Here is a 12,591-nt window from a genome sequence, read left to right as displayed (position 1 = left end):
TGACAAAGTCTACTCTAAAACCAATAGTAATGGGTTTAAGCGATTAAAAATCAGTGTATGTTGTGCATGCAGTATCCAAGGCATTTGGGATTTACTGGTTCTTTAACCTTAAAGGAACACCCTCCTAAGAATGTAGATGTGACCCCAGCCTTACCACCGCTCCGATTTTACCTCCGCCATCTCACCGTGCAATGTTTGTATTTGTTAAACAGTAAGAAAACACGTTTTTTTACCCAACCTCTAAGTCCCTGCAATAAGATACTTTTGGGAAAGTAACACAGGACCTGGATCTCATCCACCTCCCTCCTTACAACTGGCATATTAAGAAAAATAGCAATAATAATACGCCGGCCCATTATCCAGCCGAGAAGCTGAAAACAAAGACATTGCAAACATTCCAGGTCTAGAGAGTGGAGCAGGAATTTACAGAAAGGTCCTCCGCTCTGCGCCGCTTTACAAGGCCCAGACAGAAATGACTTGGGTTCTACTTGCGTTGTCTCTACACGCTGTTTGTGTAGCCTAAAGAGGCCTCAATTACACTTACGACACAATACCCAGCTACTCTCTGTGTATGCTCTTCCCAAGTTTAAACTTGTTGACACAGCGCAGTTTACGGTGATGATACAATGACTGTTCCAGCCGTAGATTAATGAGTTATTTAGGACACAACAGGCACGTCTGCACTAGACACACAAAGCTCGTTCCCTTCCCTCCTCTCCAAAGGAGCTCTGGAACTTAAAGTCCCAAAATGTCCTGATTGGCAGCCACCACATAATCAGGAAGGCTCGATTGCACTTGTATTTTACCAAGTACATTATGCCATAGTCTTGTCCTAAAAGGTCTATATCACCAATATTTTTTTGCATTAATTAAAACCAGATAGATAAACATTTTCCATTTTTCTAATCTGTTTTTATTATCTGATTGCAGATTATTTTATTTTACTGTCTGTACATGACTATGTGGGTGGCCTTATTTTCCTGAGCTACATTTTACAGCATTTAGAGATGCTTTACAGCAGCTTCATGGGCCATTCACACAATGGATAGGAGGGGACCCATTGCCTTGCATGGGAGACTGTTCTAGACATGCTCTGTGACCTGTGCGGGGACGGGGAGTAGATACCCTGTTTCCATGAAAATAAGAGCTACCCCGAGAATAAGCGCTGCCCTGATTTTTCAGGATTTTTGGGAGGCTTAAAATATAAGCCTAGCAGGCTCGGTCTATGTCTCTCCTGCTGCTCTCTGGAGCCTCGGCAAGTTTCCTACAGTCCTCGACCGCCCACAGAAGATCGCCTCCTGGTTAAGGGATTCATAAATCCCGCCTCCAGGAAGTGATATCTCTGATCGGTTCTTGAGCGCTGCTCAGCCAATCAATGCAGCGCTCAATGAGCCAATGCGATGGCTGTGATTGATACATCCAGTGCTGCATTGATTGGCTGAACAGAGCTCGAAAAGCAATCACAGTCATCGCGTTGTGAAAGCGGGATTTATGACTTGGCCAATCAATGCTGGGGCTTAGCCAATTCATAAATCCCGCCTCCAAAACGCAATGGCTGATGGAGCTCTGGAGAGCAGCAGGAGGGAAGCAGCCTTAGCCTGCTAGGTAAGCATAATAATACATTTCCCAAAAATAAGACCTAGTGCCTCTTTTGTGGAAAAAAAATAATATAAGACAGAGTCTTATCTTGGGGGAAACACGGTAGTCACAGCTTATACCCATTCTGAATGGTGGATCCTGTGTTATCTACATATACTGCAGGTGGTATTGTGATGTAGATTCTAGATATGATGCAGCAGAAGGAGTTACAAAAATATGCAAAATGTATTTTCAAATAAAAGAATGAAAGCGAGCTAGGATTAACATAAAATAATAACATTGTCAGAAAAGCAGTATCAACAACGCTGTAAATAGATTAGTCTTGTGGAACAGAAACTCAAATCACACAACATTATATAGTTATTCTCTATATGGCTAAGACTTCACTTTTGGTGACCAATAACCCCCCCACCCCCTACACACACACACACACACACACACACACACACACACACACACACACACACACACACACACAGTCTCTCAGGAAAGCGAGTTCCCTTTTACTCGTGCCATGTTCCTTTAAATAACACAGTCTCTAAACTATTTTTGAGCACCTGAACCTTATATAAAGTCCGTAGCTCCAACCCAGGCCTTTTCGGTATGCATGCCTACCGGTTGGAGGCCATCTTCACTTACAGTTTCGTTCTATGGGAATGGCCACTACTACCCACTCAGGTTTGTCCAAAGACAGGAGGGAAACTCTACCGCACAGTTCTCCTCGGTTCCAGCTCGCAATCAGTTGTCTCCACCAGTTTGTGGCTGTAACACAGCTATTTTCTCTGAGTCCTTTGGTCAGCAGTCTGCGCTCTCACATCCAGGGGTCCAGATGCCCGCTGTCCTTTACAGTCTGCAGACTGTTGCACTTCTCCAGCAGCACCTCTGCTCACTATAACAGTCCCTGCACCCTTATCTTCTGTGGCATGGTTCAGAGGCTTTTATATTGTGCCTGCTGGGTATTAAAACAATGCTCGGACCTTTGAGAGGAGGCAGATTTTTCACACAGTTCTGACAAGCATTACTAATCTCTGGCATTTCATGAGCCTAAATTGACTGGCGTGTGCCTAAATCTGGCGCACGGCTCTCTACTTTCTCTGCTTCCCATTTCTTGCCTGATAGGGGGCTGAGCTTAGCGCTTTCTCCTCTTACACTCCCACAGTGTCCTCCATCCTGTGTCTTGACCTCTTATGGCTAGAATTGTGCAGGATGCCGCAGGTGCCCGTGTGACAAATAAGGCACCAAGCAGAAGAATTGGAAGGGCTTGGCTTCTTGCCAGTGTTGTAGTCAGTTGTATTTGTGTCTCTTAGGTGCAGATACAATTGGTTTCAAGGAACAAGGACTGGACGGATCCCAAACACTAAGTAAGCCCCCCAGGTTCAGGGTTCCCCTGGAACTTGCCAGGGTTTGCCATGTGCTGACGCCAGCCCAGCCAACGCTAATCCCTGACGAGGGGCAGGTGGCAGACTGCCAACTTTGTTGTCAAATCAACCCTAGATTTTTGCACCCAGAGTAAACAATGTATCTTCCGATATATCCACAGTTAACAGGAACCACCGGCATTGATTTATTTGTATGGAAAGCCCAAAGGTGGCCAAGCCCGCCAGGTATCATCTAGTTGTTAGAGCTCTAGCACATGGAAAGAGAGGACATCTCTCTCCCTGCAATGACCAGTGGGACTGGATGACCACGGTGCAGACCCAGGTGCCAGAGGAAAGCCAGGAGCAGTCGAGAGACAGCTGGAGATCTAACATTAGTGCCACCGGGTCGAAGAGAAGTCAATGTCCTGGACCAGGTGTCAGTTCCTGGTTGATGAAGCTGCAGGAAAGAGTGTATGGAGATTTCTGTATATACCAAGGCCCTCAGAACTAGAGAATGGTCAGTAGATGACTGTGTGCTTTTCTTGCCCTAATTGTCCATAACACCGAGATTGCAAAGTTTAAGTATGATGTACCCTCCTATGGAGTGAAGCATATGCATAAGGCCGTCACAGAAGTAAAGTTTTGTTTTACGGCAACCAACTTGCCTCCGCCAGTTGTACCACCCATGCTATATATCTGTACTGTAGCTGTTGGATGATATGATAGAGTAGTAGCTAGGCTTTCCTTCAATCGGGTCAATGATCTAGTGTAGTCCTCTATCTATATACTCTTTTTGGCACACCTCCAGACACCAGGCACTTCTTCTATACAACAGAATGGGGAGGTGCATATGAAGACAAGTCTGGGGTTAGGCGGGTTGGGCAGGGGTGGAAGTGGGGCCAGCAGGTGGTAGTGCATGGGTATAATGCTGGCTGACCCCTGAGTGCCAATGGGTTTACTCTCTCTACGTAGTATGGGACATGCAGCGCAAAGTTATGGGGTGCACTGGAGCAGACCACATCTTGCACCAAGTTCTTGCCCTACAATAACAATGTCTTTATTACTGACCAGACAAACTTGACCTCAGTCGGCTGGAGGCACAATACAGACAACGATGGGTTGGAGGAGTGCACCAGTGGGACCACGGGCTTTGACAGATAGTGTAGTCCTTGAGGTGACCAGCATTACTCTTCAGCACCTGTATTTCTAATACAATCATGATCCAGCATCTGTAGCTACCATCTTGGGCATAGCCCTGGGGTACTGGACCAATTACATCTCTGGGGTCTAACATTGCTATGTAACTTTCCGTAACTGGTCAAAACTCGCAAAAAGCCACCTTTTAGCTGCGCAGCAATTCGTTGTCTCAGCAGTGTCACTCCTCCTCCTTGTACATTTTCTTAAAGTGACAGGATCCTTTTTTCACCAACTATGCATAAATCCTGTAACCATAAAACAAGAGTTGTTCCCCCCTTACACATACATGATTTGAATGGCTATCATGTAATGATCAGTTTCTTTGGTAGTGGCCACCTCAGAGTACACCTATGCCTATAAGGCTGCCCCCATCTATAACTGCAAATGGGTGATGTTCAGCTTTAAGCAAAGTGAAAGTAGTAGTTGAACCATTTACTTTCTACCCTTTTCTATGACTGTCTGATAATCCAGAATATTTGATAATCTGGACCCTATCCAGCCATGTTAACACCAGATGAAAGGAATTTTACATATATGAAGGAAAACAATATTTAACCCATTTTGTACAGAAACCTCAGTAGTTAATCTCTCTCTCCAAATACCTCTCCAAGTCCTAAAGAATGAAATTCTTCAAGGATCTTTGAAACCCAATCTTCTCGCCTGAAGTCGTCTTTGATTACTCTTTGGCTAATCCCACCGTCACCCCTGGAACTGCCGTCTATGAAAAGAGACCACTGTACTGCGATGGTATAACCCGGACCAGCTGCCCGTTCTTTCCTGTTCTTCTGCTGGATTCATTTAAAGGCTTGTGGTACGGAGCAACCTCTGGAAATGCAGGAATGCTGGGAAGTACAAGCCCATGGTTTCAGGGAGGGCTTAAGGTTGGATATTTAGGCCGGACCCTGACTTCACTGGAAACACCCTTCTTGTAGTGTATCAATACTGTATATTGTATGGTTACAATGTAGCCACCATTATAAAGGGGTGTTCTGCAACTGCAAGACAGGGGGCGCAACTGGCACTGGAAATCTTCTATTGCATAGAATATGACATCTCCAGTTTTCGTATAGTTGAATGCTAGTGTATGGCCGGCATTACCTATGTGTGACCCATGTGGTTGTACAGGGCACTGGCCACCAGCTTGTAGGGGGGCATCCAGCAGATGTAGGCTGGGTGAGATCACCCCTTTTAGGTCTGCCTGGCCAGATGATCATCCTCCGTGCAGCAGTATTTTGTAGAGCTACATGAATCATCCTCCTCCTTGGTCTGACTCATCCCCTGTGATGTTCTGAGGTGCCACTGTCAGTCCATTGGGGCCCCCACAACACGATTGCTTAGTTCTACTATGGTATTTATGTTATGAGCTTTGTTCTGTAATGTATCAATTTACTGAGGATAGTTTATGCTGTATTTATGTACTGAGCTTGGTTCTTACGATGTATCTTTGTAGTGGATTTGATTCTAATACTGTATCTATGTACTAAATTTGGTTCTGGTGTTGTATTTATGCTATGAGTTTGGTTCTGGTAGTGTAGCTATGTAATGAGTTTGGTTCTGGTATTGTATCTTTTTATGAGGTTTGTTTGTGCAGTATTTATGGTATGATCTTGGTTCTGGTGCTGTATCAATGTACTGAATTTGGTTCTGGTGTTGCATTTATGTTATGAGCTTGGTGCTGATAGTGTATTTATGTACTGACCTTAGGTCTGGTGCTGCATTTATGTTATCAGTTTGGTTCTGGTGTTGCATTTATGTTATGAGCTTGATGATGGTAGTGCACTTATGTAATGACTTTGGTTTGTGCTGTATTTATGTTATGATCTTGGTTCTGGTCCTTTATCTATGTACTAAATTCCGTTCTAGTGTTGCATTTATACTACGAGTTTGATTCCTGTTGCTGTATTTATGTTATGAGCTTGGCTCTGCTGCTATCTTTATGTAGCAACTAAATTCAAAAAGACTACAAGCAGTAACGCTAGAAACACATAGGTGCTGTGGAGTACATGCCATCTAACTGCTTTTAGGATATGAATTAATTAAGAAAATGTTTAATGAAGGTGGTGCATTTTAATGATCTACTGTATTTATGTTATGAGCTCGGTTCTAGTGCTGTATCTATGTTTTGAACTTGGTTCTGGTCCAGTATCTATTCAGAGCTTTTGTGTTGTAGGTATGTTGCTACCTTGCTGCTTTCTGCAAAAGCAGAATACAGAATGCCTGCCTATCAGTCCTATATATATATATATATATATATATATATATATAGTTCTTCTCTTAAAATGGGGTGGGCAAAGAACGTTTTGCACTGGGTGCCATCTAACCTAAAGCCAGTAGGCTGATACAGCTGAGAGTAGTTTTTCACATTGTCAAGCTACAGATATTCTCCTACATGCCAGTTTTATAAGCCTTATGTTAGAACTACCAATTGGCGCCTATGGATGGAAACAGCTCATCGGTGAAAGGAGTCAGAGGAGGATATCAGGAATCATTCTGATGAACAGGCGCTGCACAGTCAAGGATATTGCAGTCATATACAGTGGTTTTGTTACAGTGTGTCAGCTAGAGGCATGCAATCCACAACTACAGTTTCCATCATGTCGCAGTTGCTCGTTGCTGATCTACATCTGTGTTTAAACCTCTGGGTATTTGATGTAATACGTTTCCCTCACTTGACGGCGGCAGGAATCCAGGAGAAGTGCCAGTTGGGCCACGTTTAGGATGCAGTGTGTATTTACGTGGGCAGGGTAACATACAGTTTGAGGGGCTCTCGGTCGCTGGTCACATTTTTCTGCCATAATTCTCTGCGCTGAGCATTACACCAACCCTCAAATATTCCGAGGAAACGTATTTGCCAGTATAAATATTCCACTCCGCGACCATCTTCATCTCCCTCCAACTACGTGTCGCCTGATATATGGAGTGCGGACTGTCATCGTTACAGCGCAAATTATCATCCAACGGTTTAAAAGAGAAAGTACATGATGCGTAGAAACAGGATCTGTATAAATCTGCTGCAGGGACACTTGATGGGAAGACGAGATTCTGCATCGAGGCCCCTAACTGTTCTGCTTGCAGATGACAAGAAAAGATTAACGGCTGCCCCCTAGTGGCCCAAGAAAATGAAAAATACTTTGAAAATTAAATATCAGCACTTATTGCACTTGGGGTCTAGCTGCCACAAACATACAACATGATTTAGTGCAGACAACCCTGGGGTCTTTTCCAGGTCCCCCCAGTGACCTGATTGAAGAGGAGAGTCTTTTTTGATCATACCTCGGTCATTCTTGACTGCAGTGACTAAAGAGGAATTACATTGCTGCTTTCATCCATAAGTAGCGCCACCACAACTGTCCACAGGTTGCGTGTGGTATAGCAGCTCAAGCCAATTCACTTCAATGGAATTGAGACTGCAATTCCAGATATGACCCATGAATAACGGTGCCACGGTTTCTGAAAGAAAACAGCCATGTTTATTCTAATTCTGGACCACCCCTTTAAGAACCGTCCACCATCTTTTGAAGGCAAATGGTGCAGGTTCTCAGTCTGCAGTGAACCTCTTTTGGGGTCACTGCTTAAGAGTTGGGTAAGGCTCCCGCTTTAACAGCTGGGATTGGTCTTTGCTCCTACTCGTTTTAAATGAGTCTTTGCTCTTACTCATTTAAAGGGGTTGTCCAAGACTACAGAAACATGGCTGCTTTCTTCCAGAACCAACACCCCACCTGCCCAGGGGGCTGCATTTATATTCCACAACATTTCTGCTCGATTCAACCCAAACAACCAATCACTGTGAATCAGCCAACCCAAACAACCAATCAGGTCGTGAATCGAGTAGAAGTGTTGTGGAATCTAGATATATGCGCCCAGGGGTTATATCTGGAATCGCAGCTCAGCTCCATTCCACTGAAGTAAATGGGGCTGAGCTGTAATACCACAAACAGCCTGTGTACAGGTGTGGCACTGTTTCTGGAAGAAAAAAAACATGTTTATGTAATTCTGGACAACCCCTTTAAGGGTCTTAACCAGGCAAAAAAAGTTTTACATAGGACAAGAATGTTATTTTTGGAGACTTTGGCTTGGAACGGAGGTCAAGCCTAGAAAAAGTTGGTAAAACTTACATCATTGCAAATAATAAATTAGAAATCGAAAGTTAAAAAAAAAAGTGTATAAAAAAATAAAAATTCTGAAGCATTTCCTTCCCAAGTTCCTCTGTCCCGCCACGTTGTCCCATCCTGCACTGTGAAGGTTGTTCCCCCCTCCCATCCGCTCTACAATACACAGAATAGACGTGATTTTCTAAACGTCTTTTTTTTTATTATCTGGGATTGTTATCTTCTTACAGATTCCGTCTCAGAATTCTAAGAATGGAGCGCAAGGGTTTCTATTGTGTCTCAGCACGGCGGCGCCATGGCAACACGTCACATTAAAAAATAGTTTACTGACACCCTGAGTGCATGAGGGTTACTGGGATTAACGCAAATCTTTTTTTTTTTTTTCAATTAGGTTAGGGTTGCAGGACGACGCAGCGGCACCCATGATTCACAATAAAGCGGTACCATTGCTGCAGCTTGGAGGTGACTTCAAGGGACTGTCGTAAAAAAAAAAAAATCCAACCATGTTGGATTTTTATAAGGTTGCTTTCAACTTTGTTTCAACTCCCATAGGGAAAACTGAAGTCGCCAGCGGTAATACCGTGATTTTACTGTGAATTACAGGTAACTCCATATTACTATGCAGCCATAAAACTTTATAACATAACTTGGTAGGAAAGTAGCATCTTCTTCACCTCCCAGCAGACTGTATGTAGTTAGGTGGGGAGGAGGGAGAGGATGCTGCAGCCCAAGGCTCACTGTGAATGCAGGGAGCTGATTGGTCAGATATACATTTATAGAAATGATGCAAAGAGCTCAAATCCATATGGTAAGTCCCTCGTACACCAACCGATGACCAGGTGGAGCGGAACGCAGGTTTCGGCATACAATGCAGCCAATGGAATTACCAAAAATATACAAAGTTTGTTTAAGAATACAGAGATGTAACGAATACCGGTTTGATAGTAAATAAGCAACTTGACTTTACGGCAGCCTAATGCTGTCTACACTATATCAGTTCTGTAGATAATATTCACTCAAGCAGTGAGAGAACAAAAGGTATTTGGAAGACCGTAGTAAGGTTACTTTGCAAAGGTTTGTTCTAGAACACTGAAATGTATACTTCACGGGTTACAATATCCAGTCCTCTTAAGAAAGGTTAACACTTCCGTACTAGCAGTATAATAAACCGTACTGTGTGTCCTTACTCTTGGAGCTGATGTACAGCGTTTGTTTCTCTCTATGACCTGCAAGTTCTATCTCTGTTAAGTAAGAATTGCAGCAGCATTGATATATATGTAAATATATTACACTGTCCGTACGAGTGTGCATAGCCACTATTTTTATGGAGGTCGACCTCACTAACGGTTTACCGCTGGAAGAAAAGGTTTGTCCACTGTCCCAACATTCTCTTTGAACGGCCTTTTGATAGTCCTGTACAATCACACAAGGGGTAACTTGACGAGACACTTACAGCCAGCCTGTTGCCTTTTCACAGTCTAGCCCTGCTGTAGTCTCTCTGCAAGGTATCTCTTTTCCCTGGTTGCTGGGCCTCCCAACCCCCCGCAGCTTTGTCCTGATGTGTGTGCTCCTGGACAGCAGTCACTGCTTTGCAGCATGTGGTGTTCCTTGAGTTGTCCCCACAGAAGCACCTCTACTACACCGCAATACTCCCAGTAAACAATTTATTTCATAGTTTGTAGTAGTCAATTAGTCCAGCCCTCCAGGGCACGCACAATTCAATATGTGGCATATGTTCATATGAACAATCATTCATTCCCATATCTGCAATCCTCTGCCAGATGTGAATGGCAAAACGAACGCCATGCTATATTGTAGATCGGCACTCATTAGAAATGGCAAAGAATCTTTCCATGTAAATGGGCCTTTATACCCATTTCTGGCTACACTACATCTGCACCATACTTCCAGTGTACCAACTCCCCTACTGATCACCAAAAATGAGGGACTACAGCATGTTGAACAATAAACCAGTATGGCTGACCTGCCTAGTGTAAAGAGGTTTCTGCCGCTACCTGAGAATGAAGAGAATTACAAAAAAAAATGGGGATGGAGTGAAGTTTTAGAGAGGACATAGGGAATTTGCGAGATTTACCTTCTCTTCCCGGAGGCCCCCCCCCCCCCCCCATTTTTCTGGAGTCCCATAAACCTTATGGGAAGTTGGCAAGTATGCACTTGAGGCCTGATGCATATACCTAAGTCAGCCAATTTTGTTTTTGCTTACATTTTCCAACCTAGGACCACCGTGTGGCTTATAGCATCCCTTTTCCTAGATTTCCTTAACCCAAAGTTTAAGTAAACTATAAAAAAGGTTTTCCAGGCTTTTTAATCAATGGCCTATCCTTAGGATCAGTGATGAGTAAACCTTTGAAAGGTTCAGTTGGGCCGGTTCACCGAATTGCAGCAAAAAGTTTGGTTCAAATCCAACTGGAACTTCACCTTTACCTCTAAAATTGGTGTGGTGGCCCTCCTGTGGCCCAGCGGATAGCACTGTTGTCGCACTGGGATACTAGGTTCAAATCTGACTTAGGACAACATCCGCATGGAGTTTGCATGTTCTCTCTGTGTTTCATAATAATTATATAGTGCATGCATCTTTATATAGTATTATGATTGGAGTACTATATAAACTCGGCACTTTACAATCGCTTAATAATTTTCTGCCCCATTGTGGCTCTCAATCTATATTCACCCATTAGTATGTTTTTAGAGTGTGGAGCCCAAACACACACATAGAGAACATAAGAACTCCATGCAGATGATGATCTTTGTCAGATTTGAACCTAGGATCCCAGTACTGCAAGGCAACAGTGCTAACCACTGAGCCACCGTTCTTTTCTTTCCATCTTGAAGGAGGAGGAGCACGGTGCTCCGCACTATTGCCTCGCAGCAGTAGGGTCCTAGGTTCAAATCTGACCAATGACAACATCTGCACGGAATTTACATTCTTGCTGTGTGTGTGCGCGCGCATGTTTCCTCCCACACTCCAAAAATATACTAAAAAAGGTAAAAATATGGATTGTGAGCCCCAATGCGGACAGAAAATATAATAAAGTGATGTAAAACTGCATAATCCATACACTCATTGTCAAAGAAATTCCACAGCCTAGATGGAATTGTCGTTTTTCTGCATAACTCGGCAGGCAGTTAAATCTCAGGCAGATATGCAAAAGATTAGAACGGTCTTGGTCACCTTATGGCCCCCCCTGCTGGTGTGATGGTCTGGGGGGCCATCGCATACGACCCCCTAGTAGTGGTACGAGGGACAATGACCGCACAGCGATATGTTCAGGACGTCCTGCAGCCACGTGTGTTCCTCTCATGGCGGCTTCCAAGAAGCAGCAGGATAATGTTCGGCCGCACACAAGGGGGTCACGGGAATGTCCCCACAACATTGTCACACTTCTATGGCTGCCCGGTCAGCAGATTTATCACCAATAGAACATGTATGGTGCTATCTGGGACGCCAACGTCGACAGCCTATGAGTATTCACGATCTAGAGGCTGTTACAGCAAATGTGGAGCGATATACAGCAGGATACCATACAGAACCTGTATACCTCCATGCCCGCCCGTATCACATCTTGTATCCAAGCTAGAGGCGGTACAACAGGGTACTAGTGCCTCCATGCCCCCCATATCACATCTTGTATCCAAGATAGAGGCGGTACAACAGAGTACTAGAGCCTCCATAACCAACTGTATCAAATCTTGTATCCAAGCTAGAGGTGGTACAACAGAGTACTGGAGCCTCCATGCGTGCCCATATCACATCTTGTATCCAAGTTTGTATACAACAGGGTACTAGAGCCTCTATGCCAGCCCGTATTACATCTTGTATCCAAGCTTGTATACAGATTACTAGAGCCTCCATAACCAACTGTATCACATCTTGTATCCAAGCTAGAAGTGGAACAGGGTAATAGAGCCTCCATGTCCATCTGTATCACATCTTGTATCCAAGCTAGAGGCGGTACAACGGTACTAGAGTCTCGATACCCGCCCATATCGCATCTTGTATCCAAGCTAGAGGTGGTACAACTGGGTACTAGAGATTCTCCCTACAAGGGGTCAGTTCTCCCCAATAAATGATCCTTTTGCTCGGATATTGTAGTTATATCAATGTTACAACCACACAGAGCAAGTGTCATTCCACCAACTTCTTATAGGGTAGCGATTGGTCTTCACAATAAGTGTGCGATGTAAATAAAGGCGATTATTAGGGAACACAGGGAGAACATACTAACTCCATGCAGATGTTGACCTTGGTCCACAGGACCCCGGCCATGCAAGGCAACAGTCCCAATCACCGATCCACAGGACCACAA

Source organism: Eleutherodactylus coqui, chromosome 5 (assembly GCF_035609145.1).
Source record: "Eleutherodactylus coqui strain aEleCoq1 chromosome 5, aEleCoq1.hap1, whole genome shotgun sequence".
NCBI classification, from domain to species: domain Eukaryota; kingdom Metazoa; phylum Chordata; class Amphibia; order Anura; family Eleutherodactylidae; genus Eleutherodactylus; species Eleutherodactylus coqui.
The sequence above is the reverse complement of the archived record's forward strand: the minus strand, read 5'-3'. Positions refer to the sequence as shown.